Source organism: Miniopterus schreibersii (genome assembly GCF_964146895.1).
Source record: "Miniopterus schreibersii genome assembly, chromosome: 1".
NCBI lineage: Eukaryota > Metazoa > Chordata > Mammalia > Chiroptera > Miniopteridae > Miniopterus > Miniopterus schreibersii.
Window position 1 is genome coordinate 159,306,643 of NC_138101.1, and position 23,673 is coordinate 159,330,315.

A 23,673-nucleotide genomic window follows, 5' to 3' on the forward strand; every position below is an offset into this window, starting at 1 on the left:
CTGGAAGTCATGTTCTCTGGGGCAGATGGAACCACATTCTAAGTGTGCCCAGAGAATGATTGGTGGGTTAGAACTTCAGCACTTACTTTATAAACAATAAACAATCATCTTTTCTTGTTAGTACAGTCGACCTGGGAACACTTTCATTAGGTAAATTTCAAATGACCAAGTGAGCCTGAAAGCCGTAATGAGCCCTAATACGTTTAAAGGAAAGGTTTTCCCACGCTGATTCCTGGAGCCCCGTGTGTTTTGCGGAGGCCTCTTAGGGGCTCCAGGTCTCGTTCCCCCATTTCAACCAGACAACCTCTGCTTTTAGGGACCTCTGTTGCTTATTGGGCTTCTGAGTAAAATTACATTTGAAGACAGCACTTTGCTGCTAAAAAGTTTGAAAGCCATCATAGGAATTCATTTTACTAATTTAAATCAGGTTTGTGCAGTAACATTGGTCTAGCCTGTATAACTATGGACATTTCATATTCTAACTTTATTGCATTTCTCAAGGAAAATTTCCTTGTATAAAGGATTGAGAAATTATTTCTTCACCCATTTTATGTAGACATTCGAGTGGGTTAGGGTGTGCATGGGTGTGATTGGGTCACTTGTGTACATGTCATATTTCCTCCGGAAAATGGTAAGCTTCTGAAGGACCTGCTTGTGTCTCCTTTATGCAGTTTTCCATCTCTCCTGCCCTCATGCCTGAACACTTATCACACAAATTCCAAATGTTCAGAGTTCCCAGTTCCCCTCAGACCTCCATGGATGAGCATCCCCTGTCCCTTCTGCCAGTGATGTGAACAAAAAGGCAGGCTAGAGGCTCAGACAGCGAATTCTCCAGCAGCCTGACTTCCCTCTGGTCTTGGAGCAGTCAGGCGAGTTATTAAGAGTGCTCTAAGTAGCCTCCTCTGGGAATTGCTGTATTTTACTACGATCACCAAAAATTGAGGCGGGAGGGCTTGCCAGCAGACCTCTCCCAGTTCTGCGTGGGCTACAGCGGATGTGGCCTGAGCCCAGAGGAGCTGTGGTAATGAAGCCTCGTTTCACGGAGGGATTGTCCTCAGTGTTCAGCTACACCCTTCCTATGCTTCATGGGCGAACGGGAGTCCTTTCTCGTCTAAGCAGCTCACTCGGGCAGATCCGGCCTGAAGTGAGCTGTGCTCTCCACTGTTTAGCCAGATCATGAGCACTACATCTCTGGCACTTTCTTGCAGCATGCCGCCGTATTCTGCAGCTATCCAGTCAGTTTTGTCTGCCACACCCACTGCGACATAGCAGTGTTGTCACAGCACCGGGCATATAGTCGGTGCTTGTTTTATGCAAGAGTTTTTGATTGTGATAGAAACCCATTCACACCAGTTTGGTAAACGGGAAAGGTTTCTGTGTGTCTTTGGGGGATATTACAGGATGGGGAATGCAGGGCCCCTGGGCTCATGGGAACTGGACTGAGATACTCAAGGAGGTCTCTGGGCTCTTGAGTCCCTCATTCCTCTCCTGGGGTGCCCTTTATTTTCTTGTTATGCAGATAAATTATAGGGTCATGATTACTTACCAGTTTGCTGTAGCCTCTGTGGCTGGCCCAGCCCTGGTCTTTCTGACTTCCTAATTTTCAACCTCCTAGCTAGAGTTTCATCAAATAGAATGGCTCAGAGTTACTGGGCCAGAATCCTGTTATTGGCCAAAATTGGCCTGTTTGAGCCACGCCCTGTAAGCATTAGAACCCTGGCCTGACAGTGGATTGGCTAATTAGCCTTAGGGTACAAGCTCCACTCCTTTGGTGGAGGTGGGGCATAAGGCAGGTCCCGTGGCACCTGAGGCGGGGCCCCTCCGTGCCGGATGGACCATGAAATATTTCTCTTCAGTTGCCTCCATTCTATCTAATCTCACTGCTTTGAAATTTTCCTGCGCTCTGTCTTCGGTTGTAAGAATTATCAGCCCTTCTGGAGTGCAAGCCCTCCATCCCTGCGGGGGATGACCTCTGCCCTGCTCCTCAGCTCTTGTTTGGGTTTGGATTCGAGCTGAATTGCATTAGCGAAAGCAGCCAGATAGCATCTGAGCTCTGCACTGCCTTTCCTGCCAGGAGGCAGAGAATGAAGAGCAGCTCTGCCAAGAGCAGCCGTTTGTAAAGATTCGGTGCAGAGATGGGCTCTGAGGCCTCCCTCACCCCTTCCCTCGAGCCCATTGCCCGTTGCACAGCTGCAGCCAAGGATCAGGGCCAGGAGGCAGCCAGGGGGGTGCGCACAGCCTGTGGAGTGTTCCCCCAGCTTGCGTGGCTCTTACCAGAAAGCAAAAAAAACCCAAACGATTTGCCTTTCCGTTTGTACAAAATGTCCCAGCTCCTCACTCTTCCTCTACAGAAAAGGACATGAAAAAGCACTCTAAAAGGAGAGAGAAGAAAAGGACTGCCTGGCCTCATTCTGGGAAGTCGGCTCTGCCCGTGCTGTGCTTTGCAGCTTCATCAGCCCCGCGTGTTATTTCTGAGGGGTGGGAATAGCAGGGCTCACACCTAATCAAGGAAGAGAATTCCAAACAAAAGCCTGGGTGGGGTTTCCTGGGCAGGGGTGCGATATTGTAATAAATGGGAAGCGGAGCTCTGCAGTCCAATCTCCGGGCTGATTACACAAATTATAGCAGGGGCCCTGTTTTCAAAGGAATGTAACACACCCCACGGAGGCCCCTCCTCAGCGGGTGTGTCTGCATTTCCTCCAGCTCTCTCCTTAACAGTTAAGGCTGTCACCAGAGGAGCTGAGAGCCTTGTTCGGGATAATTAGGGTCTCTGCCATGGGACCATTTTACAGGTGAGTTTACCTTACGTTAAAGTTCCTTAGGGAGTCCTGTGGCTAAATTCTCCACTCTCTCCTGCATTATTCAGCAGAAAGTGCGTGCTGGGTTCTGACATTCCAGTAACGACGGCCAACATTTCTAAGCCACTAATGAGCTAGGGGAGAGGAAACTGCTTGGATAAAAAGGCTCTCCTCATACAAAAGGGGCATCATTCTCTGTGACCATGCCCGGTGGCCGCCCGGTTGCTGTCCTCAGTCTTCAGATTACCACTCCTGCCTCAGTTCCATCCAGAATATTCCCGACCCCCTGGCCTTGGCCTTTCCGAGATGTTAGGGGGTTTTCCCATGTGCCAGGCTCCTGCCCCTCTCAGGAATTCCGTGCTTATTGCTCCTTCCTGCAGTACCCATCCCTCCTCACCTCCTTCCCCTTTCCTCACCTTTCTTTTCAGTCTTCAAACATCTTTTCCTTGAGAAAGCTCCCCCAAGTCTTCTCTCCTGCCCTGTTAGATGCCACAGAGTGCCTTGTGTTCGCCTTTTTAGCTCTTACCATTGCTGTTAAATGTGGCTATACTCCCCCCCCCCCTTCCTTTATAAGCTCCTTGAGGCCAAAGACTGTTTCATTTATCTTCAAATTCCCAGCACCTGGCACCCAATAGGTACACCTGAATGGTCTGGAGAAATTTTCTCATAAACAAATGATATATTCTGATTTTATTTTCCTCTAGAGCCAATTTATTCCCCATATCAGATAAGTGTTTATTATAGCTTTGTCTAGTAAACATTTTAAAATCATTTTGAGGCGTTTCCCCCCGTCCCCGCCACGTCTCTTCCTGCCATATGTCTTGTTTAACTTCAAAATGCAAAGAGTGCAATAACTGTGGCGAGGGGTCACTGAGACGACTCCCGGTGCCTGTGGCCCATGGCCCTCACTTTCCGCTTGGGACTTATGGTGACGGCAGAATGGTGAGGGTGAAATAACACAGGTGATGGTGCCCTTCCCTGCCTGCCCACTCCGCTCCCGCCTGCACCCGCCCCTTCCAGCCCTCCGGAGATGCTCCCACTCTGTTGAAACGCGTTCACACTGCTGCTTGTGCAGTAGGCCCCACTGCTTTGTTGTTCTCCCAGGTTCGGCACGGTGGGGGGTGCTCCTTCCGTTCCCCATGGCGGGCAGGCCCTGTGGGGGGTGGTGTCCTTTCAGAGCCAGCTTCACCTGGTTTCCTTTGGGAAGCTTCTGTGGTTCTTTCAGGTTTCCCCTCCAGTATCACCTAGAACATTTTGGATGACCTATCCCCCCCCTCCCCGTATGCGTCACATTTTATTGTAGTCATTTGTGGGTCTCTCCTTCTATGGTAGAGACCTGCCTTACTCCTTTCTGTATCCCCCAGTGCCAGGTGTGCAGTTCCAACTCGTTGAGCCAATAAATTAGTCCATAGGGAGCATTTTAATTTTGTCTGTTTGAAATAAGTTCACATGTCCTCAGTGGTGGTACATGTCCTATTTTCCAGATGAGGACTGGAACCTCAGAAACTCAAAAACTAGCCACGTGGATTGTAGGAGGTGGGATGGTGACCCAGACTTATACCTTGTCTGGTGGGCGTTTCCCCAGATAAGACAGCCTGTAGATTTGATAAAAGTCATATACTCTTAGGAGTCAGGCTGCCCAGGTTTCTGGTTTCCTTGTGGGGTTGAGAGGCTATGCTGACAGGTACAGAAAGGACCATCAGAGTCACTGGCTGGGATGGTCTGAGTTGGCCTTTTCCCATGGTGGTGGCAGTGTTCATTTCAATCTGCAATTGAAGATTTTAGACATGGATGAGAAAGCTCTGGGACCACTACAGAAGACCGTGCTAAAGCCAGTCTCCTCCTACATTATATACCTTAGAGATTTTCCTACAAATCACACTGTTGTGTTTTTCCTGAGTGCATTAATTGTCTATGCTATGTGAGATGCTGCATTCCCCCCATTGACACACGTGTTCTCAGAAATGCTTATAAATATCCCCTCGTCGCCTGTGCAATTAGCTCCAAGGAGGAGAGGTGCGTGTAGGAGCTGCTAATTTGTGTGTCTGCTTGCTAGAGATTCACCAGCAGCAATCCCAGACAAGCTGTTAATAAGTGTTAAAACATAGCCGTCTGCGTTCTGTGAGATGTCCCAGCTAACAGGGCGAAAACTTTCTCTCAACATGGCTTGACTTGATTGCCAGGGGTGAATCAAGTTCATAAATGTCATTTTGAGAAATATTACAGTGTTCTTTTGGTACAGTAAAAAATTTCATTAGTTTGGAATAATGGAAAGTCACCTAACTTAGAGCAATTTAGGTAAAATTTGAAAATATTAAAGTATATATCTAATAAATTGCGCTACACTGGCAGACAATATGCCCAAAGAGCTTTTTGAAAAGTGATCTGTGACACACACTGAAGATACTATTGCCCAATAGAGAGTTTTAGGGGATCTATGCTAATGGGTATTTAAGAGCGACAATTAACATACCACTTCATAATTAAGTGCTGCTGGATGGCTTGAGGGGCACTCTGGCAACTCTTACACCCTTAGATCACTCTCATAGCCCTGTGTTAAATGGAATGAATGAACCTATTTTGATTTCCCTTGCTTTGCAAGGCAGACCTTTGAACTTCCAACTGTGTGGGTCCAGGGTTATTTGACACAGTGAATCAGTGCAGCCCACATTAATGCCATTCTCCTGTGCCTCAAACCTGCAAGTACTGGGTTGTCTGCTGTGTGCAGCAGTGCTGGCCAGCTTTCAAAGACCAGCAACATGTATTTCCTGCCCCCAAGAAGTTCACCGTCCACCGCAGAGGATGGATAGAAACTGGCTTTTGGCTCCGCCATAGCATTGTCGAGGCCTGGGCTTAGGAGTCAGACAGTCCTGCTTTTACTGGCTGTGGGAATTAAGTGTTATTTTACCTCTCTAAGCCTCAATTTCTGCATCTGTAAAATGAGAATAAAGAGAATTGTGCAGGGAAGTGAGATAAGACACGTAAACTCTCAGGCACAGTGTTCATGGTTTATCTGGCATGGCTGCTGCCAACGTGGTAAAGAAATAACTAAAATATAACATGGCAAGTGTTGTATTAGACCAGGTATGTTTCGTGTTCTGTGCAAACAGAAGTGTGAATGGGTAATTCCTGGTGGCGCATAGAGAGCTAAGAGAGGCTGGCAGCCAGGGAGAATGTTAGGGAGGAGGCTCCCTAGGAGCAGGTCTTCAGTACTTCTCTGTTCCTTTCACAAATACCTACTGAGCCCTTAGCATGCACCAGAGACTTTGCTGGGCACTGGGGTCACAGGAGTGACTCAGAGCAGATACAATTCCATGCCCCCTTGGGCCTACCTCCCAGCAGGAGAGAGAAGGCAAGCATACAGTGGTGTGTGTAAAAGCACCTGGGTGGAGCCCGTTTTAGTGTGGTTCAGTGGTTGAGCATCCCCCCCATGCATCAAAGGTCACTGGTTCGATTTCCGGTCAGGGCGCATGCCTGGGTTGTGGGCTTGATCCCCAGGAAGGGGAGTGCGGAAGGCAGCTGATTGATGTTTCTCTCTCATCAATGTTTCTATGTCCCTCTTCCTCTCCTTTCATCTCTCTCTAAAATCAATAAAAAAAATACTTAAAAAAAAAGGCACTGAGGTTGAGGGTAGAAGGCAGATGCTGGGAATATGAAGGAACTCAAAGCAGCCAGAAGGTAGGGTGCACGGGGTGCAGGGAAGTAAATGCACGTTTGTGAAGGGTTCAGTGTTTTTCTAAAAAGTAGCGGGTAGCCATGGGACCCTCAATTTTTTTTTTTTAATATGAAGTTTATTTTTCTTCCACTCTAATTGTAATATATATTCATTATAGAAAATGTATAAAAACTTCAAAGTAAAAGAAATACACTCATAGCCCCACCACTAAGGAAAATATGTATTTTGACCACTTCCTAACAGAATCTCCCCCCATAGCATTGGTTGGTTAGTTTATTTCTTGAGGTGACATAGTTGTAATCATGCTAGAAGTACATTTTTTTTTACCTGTTTATTTCCCACTTCTTATCGAGTAAGCATTTTCTCAAGTTTTCATAAATAGCATTTTTTTGGGCTTATAGTAACCAAAAGAAACGAAACAGTAAACTTTATCAGCCCCTATTTTTGGATCATGAGTTGTGTCCAAGTTGGATAAAGAACATTTAGCATCCTTCCCTTTGAAGCTTTTCTGCGTCTAAGATTATTTCCTGATAATAGACCCATGTGATTAGTGGTGATTCAAGGGAAGAGGCATTTAAAAATGTTTGAAACACATTGTCACAGTACTTCCCTAAAGATAGCACTGACTGAAAAGGTTTCTAAACCTTTGACCTACAGACTGCTGGAACCACAGAGGAGGGTGGGTTTGAGCAGAAGGAGGTTGGAGTCAGAGTGGTTAGAGATAAAAAAAAAAAAAAAAAAAAAAGGCCTCCCCTAGGACAGTGGCATTTGGGAAAGAATGATAGGACCTTACTTAATGCCAGATGCTTGCTTTTATGGGGGACTGTTAACTATGGATGAGGCACTTGGTTTAGGGCCTCCAGATCCCCTCTTCTCCTGTTCACTGTAGTTCTTAGGATGTAACTTTCTGCTTAAATGTCGCTATCCCCTATTGAAATGAGTTCTGAACCCCAGATCCATCCAGGGTATTAGCATATTTAGGTACCTAATTATTGTTAAACTCCATAGGGTGTGTGTGTGTGGGGGGGGGGCTGTCAGGGAAAAAGGGGCTGGGCAGTGACTGAGGATGGGCAAGGGATGGGGCCCTTGCTGCAGTGGGGCTGAGGCAGGACCACCTGGTAGGGAGAAGGCGGAGAGAAAGGGACAGACCTGATGGCCCCAGGTGAGGCAGAGTAGAGTGTGGGCTCTGGACTCAGCTCTCAGTCAGAGTTCTGGCTTGTCCACCAACTGGCCAGGTGACCTGGGACAAACTACTCAACTCTCTGTGCTTTATTGTCCCAGGATGCATGCCAACAGTGGTAATCTTGTTTCATGGTAACACTGCAGGATGTTTTTAGGCATGTACACATAAGAGGCTGTGATTTAACGAAAAGGTAGAGAATGATGAAATCAAAACTCTTCACGTTGTTGAAAGCACGGTGTGGCCCCTGGGAAGTGCTGAGCCAATGTCAGCAGGAGTGGTTGATGATGTTAGATACTCATCAGAGGGTCCACAAGATGCTGGGTTTTTTCTCAAAGACCATTTGGGAAGGGTTTCTTTGGGTGGTGATTTGGCCTCTGACAGACAGAAACACTTTCTTGGCCATGTCCCAGAGCTCATTCTTTGGAAAACATCGTTGGCCTGTTCTTTCAGGGCTGGAGACATGCCTCCCAGCCTCATGTTCCTGATCTCTTCAGGGGCTGTGGGAAGAGCACCTGGAGGATGCCCAGGTGAGCCCTGACCTGGCTGTTCTGAGATGCTGAGGCTAGACAGGCTCAGTGTTAAACCGTGTAGCAATTTCCCAGGGCTGCCTTAACCATTTATCACAAACTGGATGGCCTATGTGGGGGAGGGAGGAAGAACAATTTTCCTTCTACCCTTCTGCGTTCTTACCTGAGGCCCTCCGTAATAAAACATTAACAAGAGAAAATCAGAAGTTTATTAACATGTATACCTCATGTATACATGGAAGATAGCCCAGCAAAAACAAGTACTCTAAGAGGTAGTTTTAGAATTCAGGCTTAAATGCCATCTTAATAGGGAAAAGGAAAGGGGAGAGTAATTTTTAGGAGAGGTGAATGGGCCTTTTGAAGGAAGATGGGAGATATGATAGTTTACGAAAAAGTTCCTCTGGGTATGGTGTTGATCTCTGCTCTCCTCCTGAGATGAGTCAGTCTTCCCTGCTTGATGAAAGTCCCGGGGAGGTGATTTATACAATTGAGTTCCTTTCTGGAAGAGTTATCTAGGCAGATAAGGGAAGTTCTGAGAAAGCCTCTTTCTGCATTTGCTGTTTTTACTTGCTTACAGCTCAAAATAATCATTATAACAAAGTAGAAAATTTTGCATCCCTTCATTCATAACAGAAATTTATTCTGTCACCCAAAATCAGGGTATTGGCAGAGCCATCTTGCCTCTGAAAGCTCTAGGCAGACTCATTTCTGATCTCTTTTAACTTCCAGTGGCTCCAGGCATTCCTTGCCTTGTGGCTACTTTACTTGAAACATATACCTCTATATACATGTGGCCTTCTCTTTTGGCTCTTATAGAGCCACTTCTCATTGAATTTAAGGCCCAACCATATAATCTAGGATGATCTCATTTCAGTATATTCAATATCAAGATGTAAATATGCAATGACACATCTTCCAAATCTAGTCACATTCATAGGTTATAGGAATTAAGACATGAACTTGTATTCTTTGTGTGTGTGTGTGTGGGGGGGGGGGTTACTATTCAACCGCTACAGACCAGAGATTAGATGTGTGTTCTCATCAGAGGACTGAAGGGTCTGCTCGGACATGGCCTTTTGTATCCCACAGTCATTGACACTTGGAGCCTCTCTGGCCTGACCTTCTGGGTCTAACGCCTCAGACCCTTTCTAGGAGTTGGGAGGTTGAGGAAGGTCCCACCAGGGGCAGACCATTAGCCCAAGCACTTGGGGTTCAGGACTGCCAGGACATTTCAGACACACTTTGGTGCCCAGACATTCTTGAAAGGGTAGCATTTGGTGTTCGCATATGAGGTTGGTAGAGTCTGTAGTCAGAAATCTTTGTATCTGATGTAAGCAGGTGAACTTGGTGGTCATAATTATAGCTACAGTTGAATTTTTGTGGTGAAGGGCAATGGCTGTGGAAAACAGAAGCTCTATGGCACATGAGAGACATGCTGTGACAGTGCAGCTGAATTTCAGTTACCAGTGTTATATAAACACTCCACAGATGTGAATGTAAAGAGCAGAATTCAACTGAGAAGCTACTACTGGTCATTGCGGAGGTCAGTTGTGGGTTATATTTCAGGGTCAATAATCTGGCTTTAAAACTACAGTTGATGGAGCAATAATTACTTGTGAGTTTGTTTTCCTTTCTGCCTTCTTCAGGTCAAAGCACTGCTGAAATTTTATATGATCATTGTTCCTTCTCTTCCTTCTTCCTACTGAACCCCCTCCACGTGCTTTTCCTTATGCCACTGCTCTTCTCTTTCCTCTTCTCCAGACTCTTCAGTGCTGCCAAAAATGTTAACAGGATTGACCTGTTGATAAGAACTTGTTTTCAGAGCGGTTCCATCCAAAAGCTTACGTGGTTTCTAGAGATTGGTCTTCTTGGACCACAATCCCCTGCCGACACCCTTGGGAAAAGGTGCCAGACTATTCCTTGGCTCTGTTCCAACTGTGTCAACAGCCAGTTGGTTTCCAGTTCACCAAGAGCAGAATAATCTTGGGTAAACATGGCCGTTGGAAAAAAGCAAATAATGGTCCTGGCAGTTATAGTCTTTCAAGTGTCTGATCCCTTTAGTGTTAGTGGACAAAATAGGAACTACACCAGAGGGCATGGCATCAAGCACCCAATCTGGTTAAAGAATATTGGTAGAAATATATAAATAAGACTTAAAAGACAATGTCATTTCTCCCTGTCTCTTCTTGTCTCCCTCTCTCCCTTCTTCTCTGAACAAGTCTGAATATTCCCTTCACACATCATTGAACTTACTTGAACAAGAGTGTCTCGACTTTAGCCTATTGACACACTGCTTGGGTATATGTAGTTCCCGGACCTTCTCAAGCATGACTGCATGTACCTCCAGCCAGCTGGTCTTGCTGCTTTAGAAACTTAAAGGACTTTATCCCTGTGGAACTGTCAGCCTACCTTTTAAAGCCTAAAGCATTTTCATCTTTTAAACACAGTTTCATTTTTGAGTTTGTTGCAGTGATGTCACCATACGAACACTATTAGGATAAAAACATTGTATGTTACCTTCTTGTTGCCTCCCATTTTTGTTTTTGGTTTTTAATTGGAAATTGCAAACATCTACAGAAATAGAACAGTGTGAGCACCATGTACCCATCACACAGTGATTATTAATACATGACCCATTTTGCTTCATCAAGAACTTGTCTATCTTCATGTGATTATTTTGAAATAAACTTTCAGCATCACGTTTCGTCTGTATATTTTTCAGTATGCAACTCTGAAAGACTGGGGCTTATTTTATTTTATTTTCATAAAATATATCTTTATTGATTTCAGAGAGAGGAAGGGAGAGGGAGAGAGAGAAACATCAATGAGAGAGTCATTGATCGGCTGCGTCTTGCACGCCCCTGACTGGGGTTCGAGCCCGGAACCCGGGCATGTACTCTGCTGGGAATTGAACCGCGATCTCCTGGATCACAGGTCGACGCTCAACTGCTGAGCCATGCCGGCCGGGCAGACGGGGGCTCTTTTTAAAACATAACTATTATCATCCCTAAAAGCAAGTGAACCAGTATTACACTTAAAATTGCCTTAATACTAAGTATCCATTGCACTTGGTTGCTGTGTCCTTAGGTCTCTGAGTGCACTGCACCCTCCTGTTTATTCCTGGTGCTCAAGGGCAGGGCAGATACGGGAGACCAGCTTTCATTCTCCTCTGTCTAACGTGTTGATATGTGGAGCTGCTGCACCTGGTGCCTGGCACCTGGTGGGAACATAATCGGTACCTGCCTTCCTTCTAGTTCTGTAAGTTATGTTCTTCCTTCCAGGTTCTCTGGCTTGATAAGGAACACAGTCATTTTCCAAGGGAAATACTCAGCTGGCAGGTGCCTTGAATTGCCTGGCCGCTCCTCCCACATACCTGCTTTCGGTGGGCTGCTGTCAGCTTTTTATTTCCCTTTCTTAAACGAGACTTTTTAACCTACTCTCTGCCAAACTTTCCTATTCCGGTATGTGCGGCACCAGCCAGCGGTCTGCAAGCACATGAAAAGGTAGTACCTAGTGGCTAAAAGTTCTATCAAGTGACAAAACAGAGCCCAGAATACCGCTTCCCAACATCGTCGTTCCAGACTACTTTCCTGGCCCCGTTTCTTCGTCTCTGTTGCCCTGGCCAGACGTGCCGTGGAGCTGCCCCCCCACACTCCCAGGGGCCCTGGGGTCTGGAGGAGGGATCCGTGTGCACTTGAGTCTCCACCACCGCCCTGAGATCGCCCCTCCTGGGTGTCCATCAGTCCTCCTCCCGCGCCCCTCCCTGTCTGTCCTGGTCGGTGCCTGGCTTTGCCTGGGAGCTGATGCGCTGAGCAGGAGCCTCTGCACTCCTGGGTTCGCTGTTCATAGCTGGCAGCGCCCCTACGGGTGAACCCATTAACGACCCAGCCCCCAGACTGACCTGGTAAGGCCTTGCCTTTCAGTTTTCATAACCATACCCTGAGCAAGACGTGTTTTCCCCAGGTATTGTGCCCCTCTTGACATTTTCTGTTGACCCTGATCGCGACCCCCTGTCTGCACCCCCTTTCCTGCTCTTTAACCTCGCTGAGACCTCCTGATCAGAACTCTTCCTGTCCTCGCTCTCTTTCACTTCTCTACTCAGCCTCTGAGGGACCGAGCTCCACAGTGCCCTTCACCTGAGCCCCTGAGAATGAAAGCAGCATGGCCTCTTTGGGGGACACACATTGTACCCCACAACCTTGGTTCGGTCCTCTCTCCTGGTCCATACATTCTCAGCTTCCTCAGGCAGCTTACAGACTGTCACCTCACTTTAAGTCCCCTTACTCCACCCCCTCCTCGGCACCCACTTTCATAGAGAACTCTCCTCCCATCTCACATGGAAAACAGAGGTGCCCCGCTCAGCTTCCCTCCTCTCTCCCTGCCAGTGTTCAGTCTGAAGGAAGAGCTCTTATGTGGAAGAATTTCCCCCAAGCCTCCTTTCTCCAGAAATCCCCCTCTTCCCCTGCGTTACTGCTTCTCCTTCCCTTCAGTCTACAGCCTACAGTCTACAACTTACTCGAATCCCTGAATCTTGTCACAACAAATCCAATCCTTTGCATAACCCTGAGGGATGCATTATTAATCATTTTTACAACTGAGGATACAAGGCTTAGAAGGGAAGTAGCTCCTGGGCTCAGAACCAGCTGGGTACTGCTGCAGGCAGGGTGGGAGTGCAGCTACCTGGCTCTGCGCCCAGACCCTTAACCTTTGGCCAAGGGCACTATGGAGCATAGCCCTCCGTGGGCTGATGTAGGGTTGAGAAAGGAGCATTGAACTGAATGAAGTGACTGTCATGTGAGTCATTTGACCCTTAAACTGCTCAGCTCTCCACTCCTTGATATTTTGGATGTCACCTATCTTCTCATCTCAACTGTGGATTCTTCAGGCCTCTTCAGTTTCCTGTCCCTCAGAACACTTTGCTCATGGTTGGTGCTTACTAATGCATTCCTCACTCACCTAGACATTTTCAGGTTTTGACCTAAACTTGGTGGAAGGCTTTTAAAAAACATCATTATTTAATTGTATGTGCATGAGTGTGTGTGTGTAATTAACACTTGACATTTTTGTTTAGTTGAGGTGTAATCATTCCACATATGAACTTTAGTTTTTATATATTTGAATATTTCTGAGATCAGGACCCATCAACACTGTATTATATCACAGTGTGGTTTATAATCTGTGGTGTTATAATAGAAGAAATATGCAGTTGTAGGTGTAAAAATATTATAGTGTTATAAATCCTAATCTTAGCTATGTCATGGAAATAGTTTTGTTTTACTTCCCCCTCCCCAAGTGGTTCTTTTTTTGTTTCTAAAAATGTACAAATGCAGTTCCCTTTCCCCTTTTGTTACCCTCTGCCCCCAGTTCCTATAACTAGGGGGTGAGATCACCAGAAAATTGAGGATTCTGGTGAGTTGGTCTAGAGTAGTGTTTCTGAAAGAAAGGACCAGTTATTTGGTGTCTGATCTCTTTTGGGCTAACATACTTTTGTGAAATTCAATAAAAATAAAATATTTGGGGGAAAAAAAGACATACAGAATATAAGAACATTTTAATTTAATTCGATCAGCATAAATTACTTTAAGTTGCTCTAAAAATTTATAAATGTTTAGTCTCAATTTCTGTACTTGTATTATTGTAGACCAATCAGGAATTGGCTGTGGGCAGAGCACCCTGTGGGTCTCACTGGCTAGATAAGGGAAGTTTTACTTCATCAATTATGATGGAATCACTCTTTTATTTAAAACCAAATTATTTCCCCTTGTTCTGATCCCTGCTGACCATTAGGAAAACACAGCTGGGAAGCACCTTAAAGTCTACTAACCCTCAGAGGTCAGGTGTAATGCTTGCTTGACTTTCCCTTTTTAAAAAGTCAGTGTTTAACCCTCAGATTATCAGATGTTCATTATTTCATCCACTGGAAACTGATAGAGGGCCGGTGAATGGCTCTCCTCCTGGTTTAGGGAGCAGGCCTAGCCCTCCTTTGTCATGTAGTAGAAATCACCTAAGGTTGTGATAGCCAGAAGACATGCTATCACATTCAGATTGTGAGATTAAAAATATGGATCAGGAATCACTTTTTAAATAGCCTAGCAGTTAAATGTTTTGACTCTCAGTCTGAAGGGGGTCTGTCTGTGGTTACATGATACTTTATGCCCATGTAGCTATGATTGTCTTACTGGAACACTTAAATTAAATATTTAAATCTTAATGGAATTGGCAGGAACTGTTAGGTGAAGTATACAAAGTAATTCAAAAAAGAAGTCCAAGTGAATTTTAGCTTTAGGGTTGTGCTCAGATAACTTCAGTTATGGGGGGTTGATGTGAAACACATTTAGGCTATTGGGAAAAGGAATTAGAATCTAGGGAAGCACTGTACTGGAACTATGATATGGGACACACATAATTTTAAATTCTCTAGTAGCTATCTTTTAAAAAGGTGAAATTCATTTTAATATATTTTTTCAAAATATTAACATTTCAAAATTTAAAAGTTATTAGTAACGTATTTTACTTTTTTTTTCATACTAAGTCTTTGAAATCTGTAGACTTTATACTCATTGCACATCTCCATTTGGATTAGCCACATTTCAAGTCCTCTCCAGTCATACATGGCTCGTAGCTGTAATATTGGGTAGGATGGCCTGGCCAGTGTGGCTCAGTTGGTTGAATGTCATGCACCAAGAGGTCGCTGGGTCGATTCCCAGCCAGGGCATATGCCTGGGTTGCAGGTTCAATCCTCAATAAGGGGCGTGCAAGAGGCAGCTGATTGCTCTTTCTTTCTTTTTGATAGATATTTCTATCTCTCTTTCCCTCTCCCTTCCTCTCTGTAAAAATCAATAAAAACATACTAAAAAAATATTGGGTAGTATGGATATTGAGAATCAAAGTCCACAGTGAGGTAGATAACTTGAACAATTACCAAGTAGTTTTAAATTTGAATTATGATTTATTCCAAAATAATTTTAAATGACTTCATGGTTACCTTAGTGAGAACAGCGGTGGACCCTCTGGGAAGCCGTCCCCTGCCCTCAGGCCTCTGGCCACCTGCATAGATGGAATGATTTTTCTTTTTAATACAAGGGTAATATGGAGGAAGCCTGTTCCTGGAAAAGACTTTGCTTTTTGAATATATATTTATTCATTCTGTTTTTGACAAAGAGCAAGTAGAGGCAAAGTTACCCTGGGTAGCGAAGCTGGTGCTGGGAGTGACACAGAAATCTCTAACAGGGAAGTAGAAAGTCCTAGTTGTGCCCAAGCAGACCAGCTGGGAACAGCAGAGCCCTCAGGCCCTGGTTTCCTCCTTGGGAGCAGAGGTCTGGGGGACGGGCGGGCAGCCAGCCAGCCAGCCAGCTCCTGTGCCACCAGGAATCATAGCTCAGGCCTGCGGAGTCATTCCTTGGTCACCTGCGTCCTGCTGTGTGCACTGGGAAACACAGAGATAGAGGTGGTCGTAACTTTATTGGATAGGCATAGAATTTTATTTTTTCTAAGTGAAAACAGCTTTATTACACATTTTTGATTAAAAATACTAGCTTTGTAAAATGTTTGTATGGAAATCGTATGATATCTGGTATTTGCTTTAAAAGAATGTCTAGTGAGGGCTGCAGAAGGAGTAAGGGAGGCCTGGATGAAGTAAGATGGGCTATGAATTGATAATTGTTGAGGCTGGATGAGCACTTTAAGGTTCATTATAACATTCTCTATATTTTGTACGTATTTGAATATTTTAAGAGAATGTTTTAAGTATTTATATGGTGCATGAAGTTGTAAAGAAAAGTTGTGAAACCCTATCACCTGAAGATAACGTGTCCATTAACTAGAAAACATTATTTTAAAACCATCCCTTGGATATTTCATACTGTGAAAATGCCTGGAAGGAACACAGGAGAGGTGAGTCTTACCTTGCTCTCACAGAGCTTTTATTCTAGGTAGAGAGCTGAAACATCACACATGGGGAGGGGGAAAAAGGCTGTATCTGTTGCAGGCATATTTTACCCCAGGCCTTATGCTGACGTGGTCCCCGAGAGCCTCTTAGGGAGGTTGTCCAGCCTTTTATAGAGTGAAGTGGCCTCAGAGGACTCCCACGCCCATGTTGCCTCAGCAGGAGGGAACCAGGATGCTACTGGCCTTGGGTGACCCAGCAGTAGGCTCTGTGCTGGGCACGTGAGTGTACCTCGTGTAGTTGTCATAGAGCCCTGTGGAACCAGTATTAGAAGGAATACCACATGATATAATGTATTGCCAAATTCTGCAGAAATCTGTAAGACCTATGAGAATTCAGAGAATGGCAAGTGAAGGGGGAACCACAGGGGAAGGGAGGCTGCTTGGAAAAGGGGTAACTTGGAATGACAGATTGGGGACAGGAAGGAGACACATGGCTAAGGAGAATTAATTTTCAAAATGTTCTGAGAGAGGAGGAAGTTTCAGTGACAAACTGGTGGATGGGTGGGGGGGGATTCAGTTTTGAATGAAATATATCAAAACCATTGGCTGGATGAGGAAAGAGGAGGGGAATTTAGCTTTTTGGAAAACATATCAGGTGGCAATTTATGAAGACCAGATTGCACGTAGTAAGAGATATTAGGGCAGCAAAATTGCTTTTGAAAGCTGAACTTTGAAGGATACAATAGCTGCTAATCAGAGTCAAGCGACGACAGGCTCTTACTTATAAAAAAATACATCCCTGATTTCCACATTATGTATACCTGAGTAGCTAATTTGTTCTTGATTAGCCAAACCATCTTCCCAAATGACCCTGTGTTCTTGTTTCTGATCATCTATTTTAGGTTGCCCAGAGGCTGATAAAATTTCATGGTGCCCTTGGACTCTTTCTTCCCATCGCTTTTATGTGGTCATATGTGGGCTTATAGCACTCAAGCAACCAGACCCTGAGGGCTGGAGGAAGGAGCGATTATGCACATTCACAGGGGGTTAGCATGTCTCCTAAAAAGGAGGCCCACTCCCTCTCCTGGCTGCAGTCCTGGAGGGTTCCATTACAGCTGCTGCATTTTCCACTGGTCGGGAAAACCGGGTGGTTTACCCCTGAGGAAGTCGTGTTTCTCCTCATCTCCTTCAGCTGGATAGTGCCTTTCACTGCAGAAGCAGTTCTCCAGGTGCCAGTATGGAGGAGTAGCCCTCAAATTCAAGGTTGAGGTGGCAGTGAGAATAAAAGTGGAGGCTGTAACTTCTCAGGGTTGTTCTAGGAGGTTGGAGGTCCGCATGAGCAGCCCCTGTCCAACCTGATGATTCTGACATACGCAAGTGATGTCCAGCTGGCCAGGAGGACCCCAGATCTTCGGTTGCTGCTGCCCAGAGCCAAGCCCACCACGTCTCACTCGAAGCTTCTCCCCAGGCTCTGCCCTGCAGTGGACAGGGCCCCATGAGAGTTTCTCTGGCTTCGGTCCCTGGGGGGGGCATCTGCAGTGCAGCATCTCACCTTTCACTTCTTGCTTGTTTTTGTTTGGTTTGTGTGGCTTTTTAATTTTTATCTTTTTGTTTGTTTATATGTTCATAGATTTTATTTTTAAAGCAGCTTTAGATTCACAAGAAAATTGAGCAGAAAGTACGGACAGTTCCCACATACCCACTCTCCAAACGCGCAGGGCCTCCCCACTGTCAGCACCCCACACCTACGTGGTGCATTTGTTACAGTTGATGAACCTACATTGACACGTCACCCAAAGTCCATAGTTTGCATTAGGGCCCACTCTTAGTGTTGGACATTACTGTATGTGGGTTTGGACAGATGTGTAATGACATGTACCCACCATAATAGTGTTATACAGAATAATTTCACTGCCTTAAAAATCTTCTGTGCTCATCCTATTTCTCCCCCCTCCCTAACCTCTGGCAGCCATTGGCCTTTTAACTGTTGCCATAGTTTCGCCTTTTCTACGGTGTCATATGGTTGGAATCATACAATATGTAGCCATTTCATATTGGCTTCTTTCACTTAGTAATATGTATTTAAACTTCCATCATGTCTTTTCCTGGCTCATTTCTTTTTCCAGCGGAGTGACATTACACTGTCTGGATGTACGTTCTTGCTCTCTCTACTGCAGCTTCTCGCCTTCCCCTCCCGAAAGGAATGCTCAGATAGGTGATGAAAAGTGCTTGCCTATTGCGTGCATCAGGTTCTACAGTACTTTGTGCGACTTTGTGCTTTCCCGCAGGGTCCTAGTTGGCCTGTGTGAGTGAGAGTAGCAGTCAGATGTGCTGAAAGCTTTAGGAATGGGGGAATAGCTTATAGATGGGACTCAATTTGTCTCATTCTTGAATCGTGATACCTCATAAAGCCTTTGTTTGCTTTTTGTATGGGAAAGAAGGCATAAATGTGAATTGATGTGATTCCCTGATTGACAACAGGCCAAACAAGAAAGAAGCTTATTCAAAGACACAAGGTTTGTGGCTGAAGAGTAATTGGTCAGTCCCTGGGTCCAAGAGAGGAAAGGGGAGTCTAGCTGGGGCCTTGACCTTCAAGTGCTAGGGAAGATGACCCTATATAGAATGAGGTAGCATGTGTCTGCATGTACACACAACACACAACCCATTCTGACCCTGCCATTGTACCCAAGGTTCTGGAAGCCTCCTACTTCAATCTCCAGTGTCTTGGAGTTACTAGACATACAAGATATATTTGTTAATTCTTCAGTCATTTATTGAGCACTTAATGTGTGTTAGGACCTGTGATTCTGAGTGGAGACTAGAACTATGGGGGAAGCTACAGTGCTTGCCTTCTAGGAGCTCACAGTCTAGTGGGGAATGTGGACACTTAAATAGATTGTTTCAACATAATACGGTAAATGCAGGAATAAAAATGTGACCATTGAAGTCTCCCTGGAATAGATTGAGCTTGGTGGGCAGCCAGATGAATAGGGGGATGGAGGTCAAGGAGGAGTGCTGACTCAGCAGTGCTGGACCACAGGCTGCTAGGGCAGGACAAGGTAGCCGGCCCTGGAGATCTTTGTGGGGTGGGAGCTGAGGATACAACTCAGATGACTTCCTAGCCTGTTGACTCTGGTGCACAGCTGGGGCTGGGCAGGAATGCTGCAGTAGATGGAAAGATAGTCAAATTTGGGAACTGCACATAGGAACACCCTGGCCACTACCTGCTTTGTAGGGGGCATGGGGTGGGGAAAATCTATTTCATTGACTTTTCTGAATGACCAAGGTGAAACTAGAGCAGTATTTTCTTGCTCTTCTCACCCCCTTCCCTTAAAACAAACAAACAAGGGCTACAAATTTTTCTAAAATGTGTTGTCAGATTTTGTCATAGTGAATTGAGTTCAGCAAAAACATCTTTTATTTGTTCCTTTGAGGATGTTGCAACATCTCAGGGTGATTTTAAACATTATGTTCAGAATATTGAAATTAATGGTATAGATTATTTCTTGATATCTGTATTCCATGCTCAGTTGCTTTCTTCAGCAAATTGGTGATAAAAGCTTATTTGTGTATAGTTGCTTTATAGAAGATAAATGTGTTTCCTCTTCCTACTCCCAATGGAGAATCTCTGCATAGCTCTGATTAATTGAAATTCCTAGTCTTTTGAATGTTAGTTAATTTGGCTTTCATTGAAAATAATTGGCTGTAATAATGTACAGAATCTGGTACTTGGTCTAGAGACAGAAATTCCCTACTAACCCAGAAGTCATAAAAAAAAAAAAATTACCTTTTTGTGTGTGTGGAGCAGGGGAGTTGCAAAGTATGAGAGATTTTGGTGGGTGTGAAATAGGAAAAAATAAAACTTTTTGAGAAAAATAGAGAAATATGAATTGCTTTAGAGCGAGCATTTCAAAGTCAACTTAAAATATAAAACTAGAATATATATTTTGGCCAGTTTATAAAATAACAAGTTAATGATACACTTATGTAAGCTTGTTTATTGATTCCTCTATGCATATTGTTAAATCTTTTTGGAGCATTCATGCACCCACACTGTTCAAGGGCTGGGGCTATAGTCCTGTACGAAGTATAGTTTCTGTTCTCATGAAGCTTACGTTCTAGTTGCCCATATTGCTAATTGCGCTTTATTATAAGTGTGTTTAAAATTTTGAGAGAAGGGAAACTGAGGTATGGAACAATGAGGAATTAATGGCATCTGTTTTCTGAGTTGTGGAAAGCACATAAAGACTGAGTGAAGTAAAGGGGTATAGTTATAGCCTCTCTTGCCCTCCTAGTAAACAGCCTTTCATACTACTTTGCATTAACATCACACCATTAACTGATCTCTTAGGGGCTTTGGGTTTAGTTATGTAATTGTGAGTGTTGTGGGGCACAGTGAGCCTTCAGTAATCATTTGCATAAAATAACTAATTATACCGTTATTTTTTTCCAAGTGTTGTGTAGGGCATTTCTCCCAAGATGTAGACATCAAAAGTAAAGGAATCTGTACAAATAAGGCCGGAGCCATTTATTTTTCAACATTATCACACTGGAGTGTATACAATGTGCTGCATTAGAGAAGCTCCTTAATTTTGTTTGTATCAGCATTTCCCACATTTATGAGAGTCTTGTTTTGCATGTAACACCCCTTCTTCCTAGTTTGCTGGAATGCTGCCTTTAGAGGACTAGAAAGGGATTTCTGGAGCTTTTTTCTTTCTTTGTCTTGTGAAGGGTAAGGTAGCATATTATTTCTCACCTCCAAAGGCCTTGGCATTGATGCTTCTAGCTTGTGCTTTGTTGAGTTTCCTTTGACCCCAGTCCCTAGCACCCAGCCTCTAGCTGGAAAATCAAGAAGGGGAAGCCATGAAAAGAGAATTTGGAATCAGATATCTTCAGACCTAGCAGAGCTGGACTCCAATCGTTCAGTTTTGTCAGTGAAAAAGTTCTCAAGGTTTCAGAGAAAATACGTAAGACAAATCCTTGGCAAATGGTGGAAGCTGGAGAAAGTTGAGGGAATTTTGTTTTTATAATTTCTCCTCTGTTTTCTCCTTGGTTCTTTCCATCTCTATTTTCAGGCTACTGAAGAACTAGCTGGTTTATTTCTTTCCTTCTTGGATTTTATGATTTTGACCAATTAGTAATATGTCAAATATTAATGATAACTTCAAGCTAAGACAGGTCTACTTGGCTCATCAACTTAGCTAAATTTAGTGGATTTTTTCTGCTTTACTGTGTCTTATGTTATAAAAGCACTTTTGTTAACTTTGGGCAGGAAAAATCTCTTGAGATGATGCCCACATGGGCCCATCTTCTGATTTTTATGCCTGTGCAGATGGTGTTAGGGCAAAGCTCGAGTGTGCTGTTACACCCTTGCCTGCTTTTTGAAGAAGTCTTGGGACAAATGTGTTCTTGGTTGCTTGGGATCTGTACCACATAGTGAGATTTCAGCCACATGCATCATACAGACCCTTTATAGCTGGAGACCCCCTTGCTGCCTCAGGTCCCCTTCAACTTGGCCTCACATTCCTGTGGGGATCATGCCAAGTGAAATGTGGAAAACAAGAGTCCATAACCTGCTTACTGTGAGGACGTGCCTTGTATGGTCTTAATCACATTACTTAATGTGTGTTTTGTTTCTTTAGTGCTGTTAAGTGATAGTCTAATAGTAGATGTACCGTTTACTGGATACTTACTGGGCTTTAGGCATTGTGTTGAGAACTTGACCTATACTCTCTCATTTCATTTCCACATCTAAAATAGCCAAGTATTACCATCTCTGTTCTGATGGTGAGTGACCTGGGACTGTGAGAAGTGTGTTCAAGCTTCCCAAGTGAGTAGGAGGTGGCCTGGCATGCAAAAGTAGTTAAGTCCTGCCCTAATGTCCTGCTGTTGGTGACAGGTGTTTTAGTCAATAGCTTTTGGTGCTCTTTGGTCACATTTACCTATGCCTCTCAAAATACTCTAGAAAAGGTACAATGCAGGAGCTGCCAAATGATTTATTCTATGATGATCTGGAGAAGGCTACTTTAATTAAAGCCAAGGTTCCTTTAAATAACAAACTCCTGCCCTAGTTGGTTTTGCTCAGTGGTTAGAGCACCAGCCCGTGGACTTGAAGGGTCTTGGGTTCAAGTCCAGTCAAGGGCACATACTTTGGTTGCAGGCTCAGTCCCTGGCCCCAGTCAGGGCAAGTGCAAGAGGCAACTGATTGATTGATGTCTCTCTCTCACATCAGTGTTTCTCTTTCTCTCTCTCCCCCTTCCACTCTCTCTCTCCCTCTTCCACTCTTTCTGAAAAGCAGTGGAAAAAATATCCTCTGGTGAGGATTAAAAAATAATAATAACAAACTTCTGGTACCTTTAGAAGAAGTTTTTACTTAATTGGAAGGGTCTTATCCATGTTTATAATAAGCATTTTACGTATTAACAGTCTCCACAAGGATGTGTTCTGTTCCAGGGATCTGTAGGCAACAATGGGCTGTTCCATCACCGCTCCCCCTGAGCTGGAGCTCAAGCAAGACCGTGTTTGACTATTGAGCCTTATTGCTCATTGCTTTAGGTACATGATCTCTTTTAATCCTCACAGCAGCTCTTTTGCTGGGCATTACTACAGGGGAGGAAACTGAAGTACAGAGAGGTTAAAGCACCCCAAGGCCAAATGATTAGTAAATGACAGAACCAGGATCAGTCACTACTTTTAACCACTGTGTTATTGCCTCCCCTAAATGCAGTGTTTTTGCCTCTTAAATTCTAGTACATCTCAGCCTCAAATATGAACTTGCCTGGCTCCCCTTCCATCCACTGAGAAAGATCCCCTTGCTCTGAGGAGGGGTCCGAACAGAGGGCTATGGTTGGCCTCGGTGGCCTGTGGGCTTGTCTGAGTTATGCTTTGGAGACAGAGATACTTAGTTAAGTCTCATGATTGCTCCTCTTTGATATTGGATAGTGGTTCTTGTCCGTTGTCTACCATCTAGGGAGATTTTGAGGGGGAGAGGGAGCCTCCTGGAGATGAAGGGGGGATTAACTAGATTTGTACTTTACATCAACACACCTATAGAGGGATTTGTGCATCTACAAGGGATTGTGGCTTTGTAACCAGGTTTATAATTATGGTATTATGAGGATTCATGTATTACATGTAACTTCTGAACCTTTAAAAATAGGGCAATGCAAAGAATAAATTTGTTTGCTGGAGAGAAACTGAATATAATGGGCCCATTATGGGAATACATTTATGTATCTCATTGTTAAAATAGAAAAAAAAAAGCTCTTCATATATAAATATAACCCAATAAAAATAAATCCTTGGAGTGGTTAAGAATATTATAATGGAGAATATTTTAACCGTAGAAATAGCCCATCTGGACAAGTATTTCCCCTTTGTTCTTACTCAAATGCTCTTTTCATCGATTCTCTTATTAGTCAGGAAGGAGTTTACCTATCTCTTTAAATAGTTTTTTTGCCTTTGTTATACTAGCTCTAAGCTTCTTGCTTGGATTACTTCAGCCGCAGGTCATAAACAGTATGTGATTACTATTGTTCTGTTTTCAAATGGGATGGAGAGTTTGAGAAGGTAGGCAATAAAAAGCTCTGTATTACTGGGTCT

General features: G+C 44.3%; 1 protein-coding gene across 2 annotated transcripts in view; it reads left to right on the plus strand.

Annotated features, from left to right (window-relative positions):
* Positions 1 to 23,673, plus strand: part of TLN2 (talin 2) — a 392,818-nt gene that overhangs the window by 143,413 nt on the left and 225,732 nt on the right. The window lies entirely within an intron of this gene.